The following is a 17,607-nucleotide window of genomic DNA, read 5'->3' as shown; positions in this document are numbered from 1 at the left end:
TTTCTGAAATAGTAATTTTCTCCTCAAGTGAAGATGAATAGAAGAAAACTTTGTCGCAAACTACAAGTCCCCTTCTCCGGAGTCGTCAACACACAAAAAGTTCAAGTTCCTTTTGAATCTGTTGCTGCAGACCCTTGTGTGGGACTGAAATGTGTAGCTGTCAGGCCTCCGGTGGTCCCCAGTGGGCAGATGGTAGTTTGAGTCCCCCTGCTAGAGCCTCTACTGTGTTGCAGCCTGGGTAGTGGAGATGCAGATAGGCTGGGGTCCTGCCCTGAGCTCCAAATCACACTTGTTGCACATCAATGGGTTGTGTGTCCTCCCTGCGGCCGTCAGGGTCCGTCACTGTCTGTGGGTGCTCCTCGGTGGCAGCTCCTCAAAAGGGAGCCCAGGTGGGGGGTTGAAGGGGGGGCAGGATTAGCCCCACGCGCTGTGTAAGCAGCATGCTTATTTGTCATCCTCTTAATCTTTACTGTTCATCTACTGGATCAATCAGTCACATTGGCAGAACATTGGTGCCGATTGGACACTGAATCTCTGGCTGACAAAATTAACAGAACTAGAGATGATTTGTAAAACTCCAGCTCTCTGGTAGAAGAGCTGTAACTTTAGACCAGTTCCCATCCAGCGCCGTCTACTCATGTCTCCTCTGTCCATGAGGGCATCCATCCATCAGTCAGCGCTCCTTTTCTGAATCTCCATTTGAAGGGATGATTACATGAGGCGCACATTATTATATTTACCAGCCTCTTCGAAGTGTATTTCCACTCTTTTCCCTTTTTATTTGTCTCCAAAATTCCAGCTCTGATTCCCGCTGCTGTATATTTGATCTGTGTGATTGCTTCCCATTCATAATGACCCACAGTGTTTGCTATGTATAGCTGCCTATTAACTCCCATTTCATATTTTTTTCTTTTTTTACAAACTAGAGATCATCAGTGTCCCCCTTGGCTGCCGGGAGAAAAAGGTCACATAGGGAATAATAGAGTTTAGAATGTCTGATGTTATAGACGACAATCATTGAGCTCGTTCATGAGGGTCTCTAATGTATTATTCAGAAGCTGGAATCATCCTACATGTGGCATACACAGACAGTTGTTTAGCCGCAGCAAACAACCGACTATCTACGGACAACCAGCATGCAAAACCAAGACTACAATATGAAACATGCAGCCAGGTAATCATAGATAATTGAGATTGACTTGTTGTTTCAGACAATTTTGGGTCCAAATGAAAGACACTGTTTGTTATTGCAGTGATTAAGACAAGAAGAAAGGCCTCAAATTAAAGATGGAAAAGCTGTTAAAGGTAGTCACTTGTAGCACTTTAACTATGAAAATCAAACAGGAGATTCCCTGTGAAAGCAGCATTGTATCAGCTCTCAAATTCAAACAACACTTCTGTCGTTCATGGTCATCCTCTAAAGGTCATGTGTGACTTTCTGCCCATTTTATTTATTTGTTTCTTGACACAGATGAGCGGTTCAAGTGAATGATCCTAACCTAAAAAAGGGACGCAAGCTGCCATGTTTCTGACATCTGTACACTGGCATCTGCACTGACTCTTTGTTGTTTGTTTTTCTGTTTGCTGTTTGTTCTGTTCCTCTGTGCGATGCCTGTCCATAACTGCACTCACAACTATGATTCTAGATTAAACACATGAACTCTTAAACCCTGCATTAATTAATTTTCACAGAAGGAACAAGCCCAAACATCTGATATATACTATGGCATTAGAACGCTACACAACATTTTTTGACATCACTTTGACTGATTGAAAAAAAAATATTAAGATACAATATTAAGAAATGTACAACTTCCTCCATTGGCCAAAGTTTATTTCGGGGTCGGTTTCAATTAAAAAATAATTTATCTAGAGTATATGACACAAATTTGATTGATACATTTCATGCATATGGTTATTTTGTATTAATCTGTATGCTGAAAATAAGGTTTAAAACAATCATCTTCTTCATGCCAAAACCATTTCATCTGCACTAAACTCTAAGTAGTAAATTTGCTTGGAGAACCAAATTAATGTTGGTGTCAGCTAGTTCCATCTCCACAACAACAAGGCCCTGACCATAATTGGAAAAAACAAAGTGGAAAGCAGTTAAGTAGATTACAATTTGACCACGTTTTGTCTACTGGGGTCACCAGCCGCAGTCACCCAAATACGACAGGGGGGATGGGGAGGGGAACACAATTAGCTCAAAAGATTAAAAGAGCAGTGAAGACACACTCCTTGTGGGCATCTTTAGCCATATGGTGGTACTCTCTTCACCCTCGGCCAACACACTGTTGACCTTTGTAAGATTTACCAGTTAATTAGTCCTGTGAGATCAGTGTTCCGCAGGTTTTCTGCATGGATTCACCTAATTACACACAGATTACTGATGTGGATACGGTCATGGTCATTTACGTCCAAAAACAGGAGCACGGAAACATGTTAGGGTAAATTTTCATCAACCTGATTCTCCTCACAGATGTTCAGGTGGAATTGATAACTGTTGATTAAAAAGTGAGCTCACTGCTGTCATATTGGCTCTGGCTCGAATTAGTTTGAAACTTTAAAAATGTAAAAAAGTGTATGTATGTTGTGTGTCAGTTTATTTGACCATAACGAGGGAAAATAAATTTTTGAATATTTATTTAATATATAACAATACTTAATTAATATGTATTTAAATGAAAAACTAGGTGGCGCTCGTGGTGCAGTGGGTAGAGCATCGTCGTCCCCGGGCCCACGCCTCGCAGCAGACCCGGGTTTCAATCCTGCCCCGGTCAGTTCTCTACATGTCTTCCCCTCTTTGCCCCATTTCAACTCTGTCTCTCCGGAATCTGACTAATAAAGCAAAAATGCCAAAAATATGAAAAACAATTTTTTTTAACTAAAAATGTCTTTGAAAAAGAGTTTAAATAGCCTCGTACACATTTAATTTTTCAATAAGTTAAGTTCACTCCCAGATTGCTAACAAATAACACTATGTTTTGTACTTTTTTAAATAGCCTATGTTTTTTTTTTCTTTTTTTTTCAGAATGTCTAAGGATTGTTTGGGGTGTGGGGTGGGTGGGGGTTATAAATGTTTGTTTGAAAAAAAAAATAATAATCAATTAAAATAGTTTATGGGAAATAGCCTCGTACACAGCATTTACACCAGTACATGATTTTTGACTAACACCAAATAACCGACTAATGTCTAGCTCATCTCTTCTTCATGCATTATTCACTTATAATATTCTAATAATGTGCTGATGCCGCCTTTTAATATATTATGAGCAAAAGGGCCCTCATGAGTGACAGCATTATTGCTTTATTATTTATTGAGATCATGTGTAATATCCATTCAAATAATGTGAAATATATATCAAAGGGGTAAAGGTTGGGGTTTGCAGATCCTCAGTCATTAACCTTACTTATAATTACCAAAATAATAATTATAATTAAATGATTTTTGGGGGTTATAATTTTTTTTTAGATATTTGTTATTTACACATGCTTTACTGCAGCTCTTTTTCTTACAGATCACAGGAATGTTCAACCTTTAGTGCTGATGATTATTCTTCAGTTGGCTTTAAACCATCTTACTTTTTTCATCGCAGTTCTTTAATGAAATTGTTGTACATACAGGGTTTATTATTTTTAATAGGATTTTACATTGTTTCTAGCACTGCTATACATTTTTACATACAAGATTGTTTTTTAGGATGTCAGATGTTTTTTAAGGATCTCAACTTGAAAGGTTGATGCATGTGTGAGCTGATCACAGTGTACACCCTGATAGGAAATAAAAGGCCCAGTTTCCTGGATATCTCTTTGTTTTTGTTGCTTTACCACAACTTACATACACTTTACACACCTATCGACATGCTCACTACTGATATTACTGATTTTCAATGCTCATACCTGTATTTAGATGGCAATATCCTTTTTGGTAATGCACACAATGATTTATTGACATTGTGTATCCCTTACCAGTTTTTGTCATGACCTAGAATCAGGGTGATGAAAAATTGGGGGCTCGTCCAGGATTTGAATCTGGGACCTCTCTCACCCACCCCACCCCTCCTTTCCTCCTCTCTCTCTCTCTCTCTCTCTCTCTCTCTCTCTCTCTCTCTCTCTCTCTCTCTCTCTCTCTCTCTCTCTCTTCCATTAATTCAAGTGTATCAAAAATGGCAGACAACAAATATACAGTATTAAGTAAAAGGAGTATATCTGCATCTGTGCTAGAAAAGTTATAAAAGTACATGTATTGATAAGTTTCAGAGTTTTGTGTAGTTCATCAGAATTTTTTATTTTTTATTTTTTTTGCACTGTCAAGAAATCCTTAATACTATTCCTGTATCTTAACATATGAAATGACTTGTTCCTTCCCAAATTATTCACCATTATCTTACTTCAATGTATTTGTTAAATTCATTCCTGTAATAATCCTGTATTAAAGTAACACCTGCTGTGGGAGCGTGACTGTGTTGAGCTCCAGATCAGATCAGCTCTCTGTGTTTAGTTTGTCTATGCGGGCCAGGCCAATCACAGCATTAATAACAGTTTATATAATCATGATAAGCTGCAGTACACAGTGCCACCATCTACTTTTAGGTGTAGACTTGCTGACATGAGCAGGCCATAGATTACCCCAATACAAATAGATTAGAATGGGGTCGTCCTTATATTAGAATTCAAAGAATGATTACAGGAGCCCTTATGTAATGACATTAAGGACTCAATGTGTCATACAAGTCTTTATACGTTCATGGGGCGACAAAAAACGCTGTCAACAATTCTTAAATGAGAGGAAGCTGTTGACTCTGTATGTTTATTATCATCTGTTTTCAATGTTTTATTTTCTAATTACAAAGTCCCAGATTTTTAACACCAATACACTTTGATATCTAATTGCATAGATTTAAGACACAAGTCACACCAACATCTACTAAATGTATCCTTGTCTGATCTTCCCCCAAAGTTTAGATTTAATTTAGGGCTGTCAAGCGATTAAAAAAATTAATCTAATTAATTACAGGCTCTGTGATTAATTGATCTAAATTAACCGCATACTTATATGACACTTGTATGCCTGTTTATAAACAACTGTATAGGCTACCGTTCGTCTCTCGCTCTCTCTCTCTCTCTCTCTCTCTCTCTCTCTCGCTCTCTCTCTCTCGGAACTACTAGCGCCAGAAAAAAAAACACAAAACAAGCAGGCTAAATGACGACTGTCTATCTCCCACAACAGACAGCGCTGCACTGCCACACAGGTGTGCATAGCCTATGCCGACTCATTCAACATCGTCCTACTCATAGCCAAAACTATTGACACACACACACACACACACACACACACACACACACACAAAGGAGGAAAAAAGACAGGCATATGCTAGGAAGAGTGAGAGGGGGCGGGTGTCCGTTTGCTGGAGACGATCGCAGCTAGCAAACTAATTTGAGACACGGAGGAAGATTGAGAGATACTGTTTTGAACCTAGCCTACATTGTTAATTAGGCACCCACTAAATCAATGCACAAACACTGCAGAGAATAACATAAGACGTATTCCTATACCTTCATGCTTATTTGCCCGGAGCAGCCCATAAAACGTCCATAGAGGCAGAGCCCTCTCTATGCTTCTTTCTTCACTCTTTAATCCCGTGCGGGCCGTGTGCGCAAACTACAGGTGCAGCTCCGCTATCGTCTCACCTCTTTTGCACCGGGTCAAAGGGCAATATAGAAGTGCGATTAATCTGCGTTAATTTTTTAAATCGCGTTAATTTTTCTGTGATTAATTAATCGAAATTAACGCGTTAATTTGACAGCCCTAATTTAATTATTAATTTTTAATATACGAGGCCAACAAAGTTTCGATATATTGAACACAAATCATTTGTACAGTTTTTATTTATAGCCCTTCAGGGATTAAACCCGCATTATCATTGTAGTTGAGAAATGTTGTCATAAATTATAAGAACGTAATTTTTTCATTGCACAATTTGTGACTGATTTTTTATTTTATTTTTGTCATTTTCCACTTGGATTATAGCATTACTGTTTTATAAAAATCATCTTGTTATTTACAGCAGCAGGGCCCACAGTATAGTTTACCAACATATAAGTTTGGTTCCAGGTGCGTCAAAATAATTTAGTTTTGACTTTTGATGATATTATTATTCAATACTAAGAATTACATGTAGGGGAGAACGGGGGAATCTGAGGCATCGGGTAATGTGAGCCACCCCCTGTATCTAGGCAACGGAAAACATTTTTGGTCATGTGAGATATATGTTTTCAAGCCCCTCTCATTTCCCCATGGCCCTGAAAGAGAGGACCTCATGGTGCTGTGGTAAGCATGTTTTTTTCACCAAAATAGGTATTTTGCATGTAAAAGTAAATTTTCTTGCTGTCAACTTAATCAACTGTTGTGCCAAAGCAAATGTATTCACGTAGAAAAATTTCTATAATACGTGTTGATGAACTACCAACATATGAAACCATGTGATGCTGATAACTGAAGATTAGCCTGAAATGCTAAGAGAGGTAGTTTTTTCTCAAATTGTGGTGGTGGGTAGCCTGGAAATCCCTGATATCTTGAACGATAGAGGGTCTGGCCACGATCATTAGTAATTTCCAACTCAAGGGGCGGCTCCTACTCGTGCATTTCAAATGCCACTGCACGCAGTTGGATAGCACTACAACCAATCAGAGCGATGCACAAGGCGACGTAAGCCCCTTTCGTTTAGCGAACAGCTGCTAAACTGTTAAATTAAACGTTTGCCGTTGTCGGTCGGCAAAATAGAACATTCCACTTACTTGCTAATGAAAGATTTGAGTGCCGTCTTCCAAATCGTTAAGGGTCGAGGCCAAAGCAATCTCAAACTCACACAACATATCCGCAGCCATATTTGATGTTTACTATCACGGCTTCGACGTCGCATGCACGTCACTGTCGTCATCCGGTTACGTCCTCCCCAGAGCACCATATAAAGGGCTCTGGCGCGCCCATATTAGATAGAACCAATTGAAACGTGAGCCCAGATTTCTGGTCTTCTTGATAAAGCTTCAACGGAGCGTGTCCAGACCAACACGCGCAGCAAATTTAATTTGCCAGCGCCTAGTGGCAGGTCTGGGAATGCCAGGCTAGGTGGTGGGGGAAAGTGAGCCAAATGCTGTGGGGGAAAGTGAGCCACTGTCTCACTTTCCCCCACCATGAGGCACAAGTTAAGTTTAGTCTTAAACATATTTTAATGTAATATTACATGACATATGTTTTATTTTAATGACATACACATTGTAGAAAAGCCATCATGCCAAGGAAATACACCAGGAAGACGACCTGGGGCAACCACACGGAAAGAGCACCTTCTCATATTTCCCTGTAACCTTCAGGGCTGGAATGTAGAGGAGGCCTAGTTGTGGAGTATAACAGGCTGATGTTATAATCCAGTTGGGTCTTCTCCTGTGTTCTGAGTCCCAGGCTGTTCTCGCTGGTTCTGATTTTCCTATGTATTAACCCCCAGACACAAGCTGGCTCTAAGGGTTCTGACCCCCAGACTGTGTTCTAATCTAACTGGTTCTATCTTTCATTTGAATCTTATTAAAACCTTTTGAATTATAATATGTTGTATTTGATTTTGTTCAGAGTTACTTTCAAGTGTCTAGAAAATTAGCTTTGCTTTAGACCAAACCCCATCATTCTTTTACTAGTCCGACATTAGTTCTGGAATGTGTGGCTAGCTTTCAGGATTATAACTGTTACAATATGTGTTGTTATGGTAGTTTCATAGTGGAAAGTGGTTTACCCCCAGCTGGTTCACTTTACCCCCTTGATTTTCCTGGTCTGGCTCAGTTTACCCCACAGCTGGGGTAAAGTGAGCCACATTTTTGAGAGTGAGACATGTTTTTTTAAAACAATCATATTTTCACTGCCCTTTGTCTTGAAAAAATTCTGCTAATGCCCATTTCTAGGAAACATCCTGAATTAATGGGAAATGTGTAAATTTGAGTGATAAATCATTTTAGTTTGCTTAGAGGGGAGCAAATGTAAAAAGTGGCTCAGATTACCCCGTTCTCCCCTATATGCAAATGTATAAATATGTTTTGTAAAATAACTGCAGGCTTTGCAAATGTAAACAAATCCCCCTTCCCTGGAACTGCATAGTGCATCTTTAAGTGACTTCATGTAAACATGTTGGCCATGTTGCCTGAACCACACAACTGGTTACATCACTTGCCTAATACACACAGTACACTCAGTTACCCTACCCAACCTGAGCAGGCCATACTTATGAAAGGGGATAGAATAACACACACACACACGCACACAAACACACACACACACACACACACACACACACACACACACACACACACACACACACACACACACACACACAAACAAGCTCACAGGGGGAGAGTGTTGCCATGTATCGTGAAGGAAACTCAAGGAGGAGGGTGGAGATGAGAGAAGGGGGGCTGTTAAATCTGATCTGGCCAATGCTGACGACTGCAGTGTCGCTGCATCCTCACATCAGCCCTGAATCAATGTGGATGTCTGTGTGTGTGTGTGTGTGTGTGTGTCTGTATGTGTGTGTATGTGTGTGTTTTGATAAAGCTGTCTTTGGGATCTGACTGTGGCTGCTGAGCCTCTTACCTGTGTATCAGGTGGATAGATCTGGTAGAAGATCCTAATCTTCCACATCGCTCATCTCTGTCATCTTGTAAACTTTAGGAACTTAAATGTATGAGCCACATTTTACGAATTTTTTAAACATTTCAGCTAGGACCATACATTTCAACACCTGCAGGTGACGCTTGAAGAAAAGATCCCCTAAATCAGTAGGATTAATTTTCTGCCGACCCTACATCTGTACGAAATTTCACAGTAATTATTTAGGGTGTTGTTGAGATACTACAACAGCTAAACACCAGCAATGTGGAGATTTTAAATCATTTTGTGACCCTGAAAGCAGCAGATCTGTTGATGAAGATCATGTGATACTCCAGAACAGCTAATGAATGGACAATGTGCTGAGATTGTAAAAACTCAATGGTAAATATTATACTTTTGGAATCTATTTTCAACCTTAGTTTTAATGCATGAAGTTTTCATCGTTTGAATATAGTATAGTATTCTTACCATTTGTAATGTTTTGTCTCCAGAGTCATGTTCTGCACTGTTTCTTTGTCCTATACTTATTTCCAACCATGTTGAAATATCCATGAAGTATTAAATCCTCCCAGGCAGAACCCATGGTCCTCTGAATCATTATGGGGGCCCTAACAGATGTACTGGGGGCCATGCAGTCTGTGTGTGTAAACGGTTGTCAGGAGTGTGGCCGGCCGTGTGCCCAGCTCTCTCTGTCCTGACCTAGATCTCTGACAGTAAACAGCTGCTTCCCAAAGCGACATCGTGCTGCAATCAGCAGAACGGCCCGGAGAGATAAATGTCAGATTGCACCTCGGCTGAGCCTCTTGATGCAGCTCAGGGCCCCTCGGTTTGTTTTGGAGATCCTCAGACTCTTATCAGCAAACTGCTGCTGCTGCTGGATTTTTTTTATTTTTTTTTTTATTTTTTTGTATGTTTTAATTAATACTGTTTGCATTTAAAGTGTACTATAGACAACTTGTGTTTGACTGATGGATACCAAATCATGGAACAAAAATCCCTTCAGCTATGCAAAATACTGGAGATGAAATATACGATTCTAATCTATTATTATTTTATAGTGTTTTCAGCTAATGGAGGTTGTGAAATTGGCAAATACCTGTAAATCTGTCAAGATTAATTTGTGTGTCAGTGGGTTTATCATCAGATATCATTTATGATCATGTCTTTACAATTCAAGTTCACAGTACAGTTAAAATGGTGAATCATCTTAATAAGATTTATATAATCCTATTGAATGTCAACCGTTGTCAAAGAGGAGGGTAAAAGAAATCTAAGTATTTTTACCATGTATTATGGCACAATTTTATTTAGCAGAAAAATAATTGAAACCTCTGGGGCAATACGAATTAAAAGATGCAGAGATTGGAGAACGTTACTTAAATATCAGCCCTTAAATATCAGCACAATTCTCTTTGCATATTTCAATATTTTTAAATATTCATCCTCCACAAAGTCAACTGTAACTACAGATGATCTATTTTACTAACTTTATAATGGTTCAATAAATGAGTGTTGAAGTTTCGATTTGTCTTTGCAGTTCAACACATTTTAGTTTATAGGTTCACTTCCTACCTATCTAAATGTAATGTGGCATTTGCATTATTTAAGTAAAACAGACTAATTAGACACACAACACTGGCAAGACCTTATTTACTTCGACCACTGCTGCTGCTGCCACGGATTAGTTCAGATGACTTTAGATGAGATTAGGCCCTAGAAATGCAAAGGAAGCAAGAAGATTATAGCAAATGAGCTAACTGCAATGACCATTGTTACATGTCTGTAAACTACGGTACAGTGTCCCTGCTTTGTTTTAACAGATGGAGGGATGTACTTCAGGGAGCGTGGAACTTTCTCAATTGAACAACTTCATGCTAAATTGAAATTAAAACATGTTAGACAACGGAGGAGCAGAGTTTTCTTCTGCACTGCATGTTCTCAGGTCTCAATCATGGACAATCAGAGATAGTTTTAAGGAGATTTGGGAAATTGAAGAATTGATTTTTCGTCATCTGTTATAAACTCTGCAGTCACGTGATGTCGGACTTTATAAATTCCCATAAAATACTTTTGTCCCCCTTAATGTCACTGTAAAAAGAACAGTTTTGGATTTGATCATGTACAGTATATCATAGACAATCAAAGAAATGTTCTGTTTTTGTGAGCCTCTGGGTGCACAGTTACAGTGGACGCAGTTTTTAAATTGAATTATTTCATTAACAATGGAACACACTTAATTGGGCTCTAATACCCCACTCACACCCTTGCACGTTCAACCCCCCTTAACCCTCTGGCTCATCTACTGACTGCTGACACAGCCATTACTCACTAGTTTAAAGCAGCCCTTTGGCCATGCGGCTAAGCCGGTTCGTTAAGGTTTTGGGTGGGGGAGTGTGGGGAGTGTGGGGCGCATGTTGGTTTTCAAGTAGGTGGGTGCAGTGCAAGGGGTCAGGCCATTGGGCAGCTGGGATTACCAGCAACCCACCATCTGCTATCCAAATGATAATCAGAGTGAGGAAATCAATTGCCTGAGTAAATATCAGGTATGTAAGCTCATTAAACCCACTAAATAAAACAATATGCCAATAGTGAGACTGCTGATAAGAAGAGGCAATGAAATGAGTGTGTTCACTGGTCTGATCATATCTACGTTAATATCAAAGAAGTCCCAAATACAATCTCTTGTCATCTATGAGACTCTCTGTCAAAATGAGGATGATCCAACTATTTGGGGAAATATGCATTTTTTCTTTTTTGAGTTGAGAGAATATCATTAGATACCGACTCTGGTTGTTGCGCTTTATATCAAGGTGGAGCCAGGAGGGGATTAGCTTAGTTTAGCTTACTTTAGCCAAAAACTGGAAACAGGGGAAAACAGCTTGCCTGTCTCAGTCTAAAGGGGGGGAAATGACTTCTTAACAAATAGTAGCCTAATAAAACCAACACTAAGCTAAAATATTATTCTATTAATAAGTAAGTTTAGGGATGTAAGAATGAATTTTTTTTTATTCCTTTAGTCAGCCAGGCTAGCTGTTTCTCCATTGTTTCTCGACATTTGTTTCTCGACATCATTGTAAATGAGGGTCACCCCTCAATGATATCTCGAGTATAAATAAAGGTTAAATAAAATTAAAATAAAATAAATAAAAAAGTGTATAGCTACTCTTCTTTGCGCTAAACTAACTAACCTTTATTAAGCTAAACTAATTACCCCCTGGCTCCAGCTTTATACTTAAAGGATTGGAGTTATGAAACGCGCACACTATATAAGTGATCACTGTATGAATATAGAGCGATTTAACACATATATTAACGTAAATATATCGCTCACTTCACCTTTAATGCATTGGATCTTTCTGCCATGCCTTAGTCTACTTGTTCAGAGTTATTGCACCTGCATCAGGAGATATGTTCACCAATCTTCTCTCGTATAGTTAAGTAATTTTCAACTTCAAAATAAGATGAGGTAAGTCAGCCCCAACAACGGAAAACATATCCATACAAGGTCAATAAAGTATTTCCATGTTTACCATCAGGTCGAAATAAACTAAGCTACACGCTACATGTACTCGAGTGCTGTACCTTAGTACAGTTCAATCTGTGGTAGGCCTACTTAATCCACAATTTTAAAATCGTGTGTGTGTGTGTGTGTGTGTGTGTGTGTGTGTGTGTGTGTGTGTGTGTTGAAACAATCCCAGTACAAACCCAGATGCATTCCAGTGGGGAGAGCTGCTGGCTCTGCAAGTATTTTTTCCCCGACTCTCAATTTCAGTTAGAAAGTTTATTTAAATCAATTAAACAATGTATCTCAACTGTTTTCAATATAGATCAACTTGTTCTGATAACATTTTAGAATACAGTGTTTCCGGATATCAACTAATTTAATTTTTTTTTTTAGATATCCTTGTATGTCTTTTATATTTAGGAAAATATCAAATTATGGGTTAAGAGTTAAAAATATAAACATTGAGTATGACAGTTTTACCTCATCAACGTTTTAAAATTCAACATCTAAAACTAAACACTTTAGATGCTGCAGATCCCAGTTAGATAATCCAGCTCAACCTAAACTTGTATTTAATTGTGTCATGCTGGCCCATATCAACCTTGGTTGCAACATGTATTGTAGCCCCTAAGCTTATGAATATGACCAATAATGGTCAGATTTATCTTTGAAGAACACAGATGCTGCTCCGTATGAGTCATGTAAAAAAAATGCAGAGCTTACAGCCCCTAATTCAAACTGATGCCTCACCAGGCACACTTTTTTCCCGCCTTTTACTAATGCATCACATTGTTATCTAATCGGCTCAACCATAATTAAAATGATATCCACATCCTCTCTTTTGAAACATACTGTATAATCTAATAAACACTCAAATCTCCAACTGTTTTAATCCTGAAGAAAACAATTAATTTACAGGGAGCGGCACATACAATAAAAAGGAGCTTTCCCTATGTGGTTTGCTGTATGATAATCGGCTAACGTGCAGCGGCTCCTATAACTAAATTGAATAGAAAGCCAATATGGCCTTCAGCAGAGGCGAAAGGGAAGATCCTGTTTTATGTAGCCAGAGCCTGCTGCCCTCTGAGGTCAGTGCAGTGGTCATTTATTGTTCTGTTGTTGAGTGTGATGCTGCAGAGAGGCGTCAGTGGAGGATTAGTGAGCGCTGGCACATGTCAGGGAGTGAGAGTGTGGCCCAGAGCGTGCTGGATAGACTGGGGCGTCAGAGGGCTCAGCCGCTGACACACCAGCGAGCACACTTCATTTCTTCAGCAACAGACACAGAGGAGAGGAGAGGAGAGGGCAGCTCAAGTCTTAAGATATCTGTTGATGAATTACATAATATACAGTTTTTCCACACGTGATACTCACCTGCAGACTAGCAATATGTGTTCTGACAACAACATCAAAGATACGTCACCACATCGGTACACGTGTGGTATCAATAATACCTGTAAAAACTAAAGATATCGGTACTTAGATTGTGATGTTCGTCAATGTTGTCAAAAATGTTAATCATCAAATGGTGAAGGATGATTTCTATGTTGTAATACAGTATACTGACCCTGTGACCTGAACCACCACCAACATTTCTCCTTGTTGGGACGTCTTGGTTGTCTCAGAAAAAATAAAACATAATTTCCCATCAAAGTGAAGTTAGCATTGATTAACCGGGTTTAAAAGCTTCATTAGCATGCAATACAGTAGAGCTAACTTGGCCTGCAATACGGTTGTAGAGAAATTAGTTTTTCTACTTCTTGGATTCTTTTGCAGTCAGCTTCCTCAGCAGCTTTTGCAGTCAGTCAGGCCGCTGCCATGTAATCAGGACGGGAACTGGAGCTGTCCCTCACCAGGTCGATGTGGCCCCGCTCATTATCTTATCTCCTATTGTAACCCGCTGTAATTCACCCTCTCATGATTGATGATGTCGCTGTCTGATTACACCAAGACAAAACCCCCCTAAGATCACCTTTCCTTTCAGTGGCCAACTCCACGAGCTCCACGAGGTCCGCTGGAGAGGAGGATGGGGGGAGGGGCTGGTTGTGTAGCCATGTTGAGCTGCTGTCACATGCACGTCAGGTTTGTATCATTTCTAAGCCGGAATTCGTAGAATGTCGCAAATAGTGGGTTTATTGCAATGTAACTAATTTAATTGCACTATTTTTAATATGTTCATGCTATCAAGTCCCACTCTCTTAGGGAGGCTTGTCTACATTAAGGTGATACTGACACACATTCAATTAATGTGGATTAATTTACAAGATGCACCTCAAAGAACACTTAGCAAAGGGGTTCCTGCTAAGAAGCGTCGTGTGGTGCAGCCCAAGAAGTACTAAGAAAGCCGTGGTATAAAACATTTAGGCTCAAGGCTCCTCTGCTTCAGATCATGTCCCTGCAGGCCTGCCTCGGACAAAATCAGATAGGTAACCTGTGCTCTTTTTAAGTGAGACAGTGAGCCTCATCTCTCCATGTGGCAGGTGTAGAGAGATGCCTCATTATCCATGCCACATGGGGACAAAACAAGCCCAGGACCCGCTGAGGCCCCCCTGCTGGCGTTTAGTTTCCAATGCACCACCTCAGGGTAACATTGGAGCGGGGGACGCGCTCATCTCTGACCTCAGCGAGCGCAGGTCGCTCACAGAGTCACATTAAACTTTCAGAGGACCCAAAGGTCCCCGTCAGGAGTGTTAACAGCAGCATTGTCCCGGCTCCCCCTGCCTCAAAGGGCCAAGTGTAACAAGGCACCCCCTCCAGTGGTCAGGGCCGCCCCCTGGAAACACAGATACAGTGACACCCGTCAAATCCATCTGCAGCTCCTTTGAGTCTCTGCAAGTCAGATGAAGGTACAGAGATGGAAGATTCAAGAGCAAGTGGCTTATTATTATTATTTTAAATTTTTTAAAGCTGAGTGTAAAAAGTAATCGTAGCTGCAGCGACCGTATGTGTTTTTTAAAAGTATGTTCGAGTCAGACAACAGCGAGAAATGAGTGAGTGTGGGTGTTGGATCAGGCTCAGATGATGGGATTGCCATTGAGACGGCTGATCACATTAAAGGTGCGTTCCGTCTAAACAGGCTGTCACACCCTGTCAGCTAAGAGTTACTAAATATATCCTTCCAATATGCTTGCTCTGAATTCTGGAATAATATAACTTGACATTTAAAGGTTGTGCAGATAAACTATATTTTCTTGACTTTTCCTTTAAAGGTTTTTTTTTTACTCCAATTGCAATCAATGCAGAGGCCATGTTTAAAATTAATTGTAGCAGGATTATTTTGTCTGTTTTTCAGGATTGTGGAATCTCTATGCTGCAAGTGAAACACAGTTTTAGCCATACTCTTTTCTTATTGTTATATTTAAATTTAAATTACACTAGGTCTCTGACTTTATGTCCTAAAACCTGATGGGAAAAAGTTCCATTCCATTCCAGCCAGCAAGCTTTGTTGCATGTCATTACTCATCTATCAAATAAAGGTGAAGACACACACAAAAAAATATATAAATTAGGATTTAGTTTCCAGGTGTTTAAAAATATTCAAGAAACATTTTAATTTTGTTTTCGATACCTTAATTTGAAAATCTCTAAATATCATAAAAAAAAATCTTTTTCTATTTTATTATTTTTTTTACCAAAAATGAACATCCCATGTGGCTGCTTTAATCAGATATTTGGCCCGACAAATTGGCAAAGAAATCACACCAGTGACATCTGTTGAAGGTGCAGGCTGCTCCATAATGACTGTGTAACACCACTGACCCCCTACTGTTAGAATAAGATCATATTCATCCGGGATTGCTCGACGTACAATTGAAGCCTTTTGGAGAAACAATGAAAGCACCTGCTGCAGATTTAGTGACATCACTTTAATATGGTGCAGCTTGGCAACCAATGGTAGCGGAGAACTGTAAATGCATATGAAAGAGAACTATCTACACTGTGATTAACTCTGAAGGGTTTGCTTATCCTCCACACACTACGTCATTCGTTTTGTCGGCACTAGTGATTTTATATTTGTACATATGAGGGTTGATAACCGTGTGTGTTGACCATTTAGTAAAAGTAAAAATTTGACAATATAAAAGTACTACATTATTACAATACTGCATTAAAAATCCCACTTAAGTCAAAGTATTCTGATTAGGGCTGTCAAGCGACTAAAACAATTAATCGAATTAATTACAGGCTCTGTGATTAATTAATCTAAATTAATCGCACACTTATATGACACTTTTATGCCTGTTTATAAACAACTGTAGGCCTATGGGCTACCGTTCGTCTCTCTCTCTGTCTCTCTCTCTCCGTCTCTCGTAACTTCTGTCTCCTCCCCTCAGCCAGGCTTCTACATTAAATATATTTAGGAACTACTAGCGCCGAAAGAAAAATGACACAAAAAAAACAAGCAGGCTAAATGACGCACACACACACACACACACAGAGGAGGAAAAAAGACAGGCATATGCTAGGAAGAGTGAGAGGGGGCGGGTGTCCGTTGAGACGATCGCAACTAGCAAACAAAAGTGAGACACGAGGAAGATTGAGAGATAGGCCTACTGTTTTGAACCTACATTGTTAATTAGGCACCCACTAAATCAATAATGCACAGACACTGCGAGAATAACATAAGACGTATTCCTAGCTTCATGTTTATTTGCCCGGAGCAGCCCATAACATAGAGCCCTCGGCCCCTTTCCCCTGCTTCTTTCTTTACTCTTTAATCCCGTGCGGGCCGTGTCCGCAAGATATAGGTGCAGCTCCGCTATCATCTCACCTCTTTTGCACCGGGTCAAAGGGCAATATAGAAGTGCGATTAATCTGCGTTAATTTTTTTAATCGCGTTAATTTTTCGGTGATTAATTAATCGAACGCGTTAATTTGACAGCCCTAATTCTGATAGATTAGTCTTAAATATTTCATCAATCAAATCAGCATGTTCTGCTTCAGGGCATTTTACTGTTGGTGGAGCTATTTTCTATAGGCAGTTTAGTCCAGTGGTGCCCAACATAGGGGTCAGGCCCCTACAAAGGGTCACATGTTAAATCTGAAGGGTCGTGAGATGATTAATGGTAGAGGGAAAAATTAAATACGGTTCTGCAAGTTCTTCTACACGTATTTTGAGAATTTTTGTCTTCAATTTGCTTTTGTGAATTACTTGATAATACGACCCCTTTGAGCCTCAAACAGCTATTCAAATGAAACAATCAGGGACGTTCAAAGGGGAAATGTCTCTTAGGTGGAATTGCTCCTTGAAACCTAAAATATGTCCATACTTTTCAGAAATGCTTAACAGGTGCTCAACCAATCGCCTTTTAAAACGACTCTGCTGTCACTACTGTGCTGATCGGACAGAAATCTTTCAACAATAGTCATCACATTCACTGTATGACTGTTTTATGTGATATATCTCTGTCACAGATTTCTTCTTAGTGCCAAAAACCTGTGACGA

Source organism: Ammodytes marinus (genome assembly GCF_949987685.1).
Source record: "Ammodytes marinus genome assembly, chromosome: 1".
In the NCBI taxonomy this organism is placed as follows: Eukaryota; Metazoa; Chordata; class Actinopteri; order Uranoscopiformes; family Ammodytidae; genus Ammodytes; species Ammodytes marinus.
The sequence above is the reverse complement of the archived record's forward strand: the minus strand, read 5'-3'. Positions refer to the sequence as shown.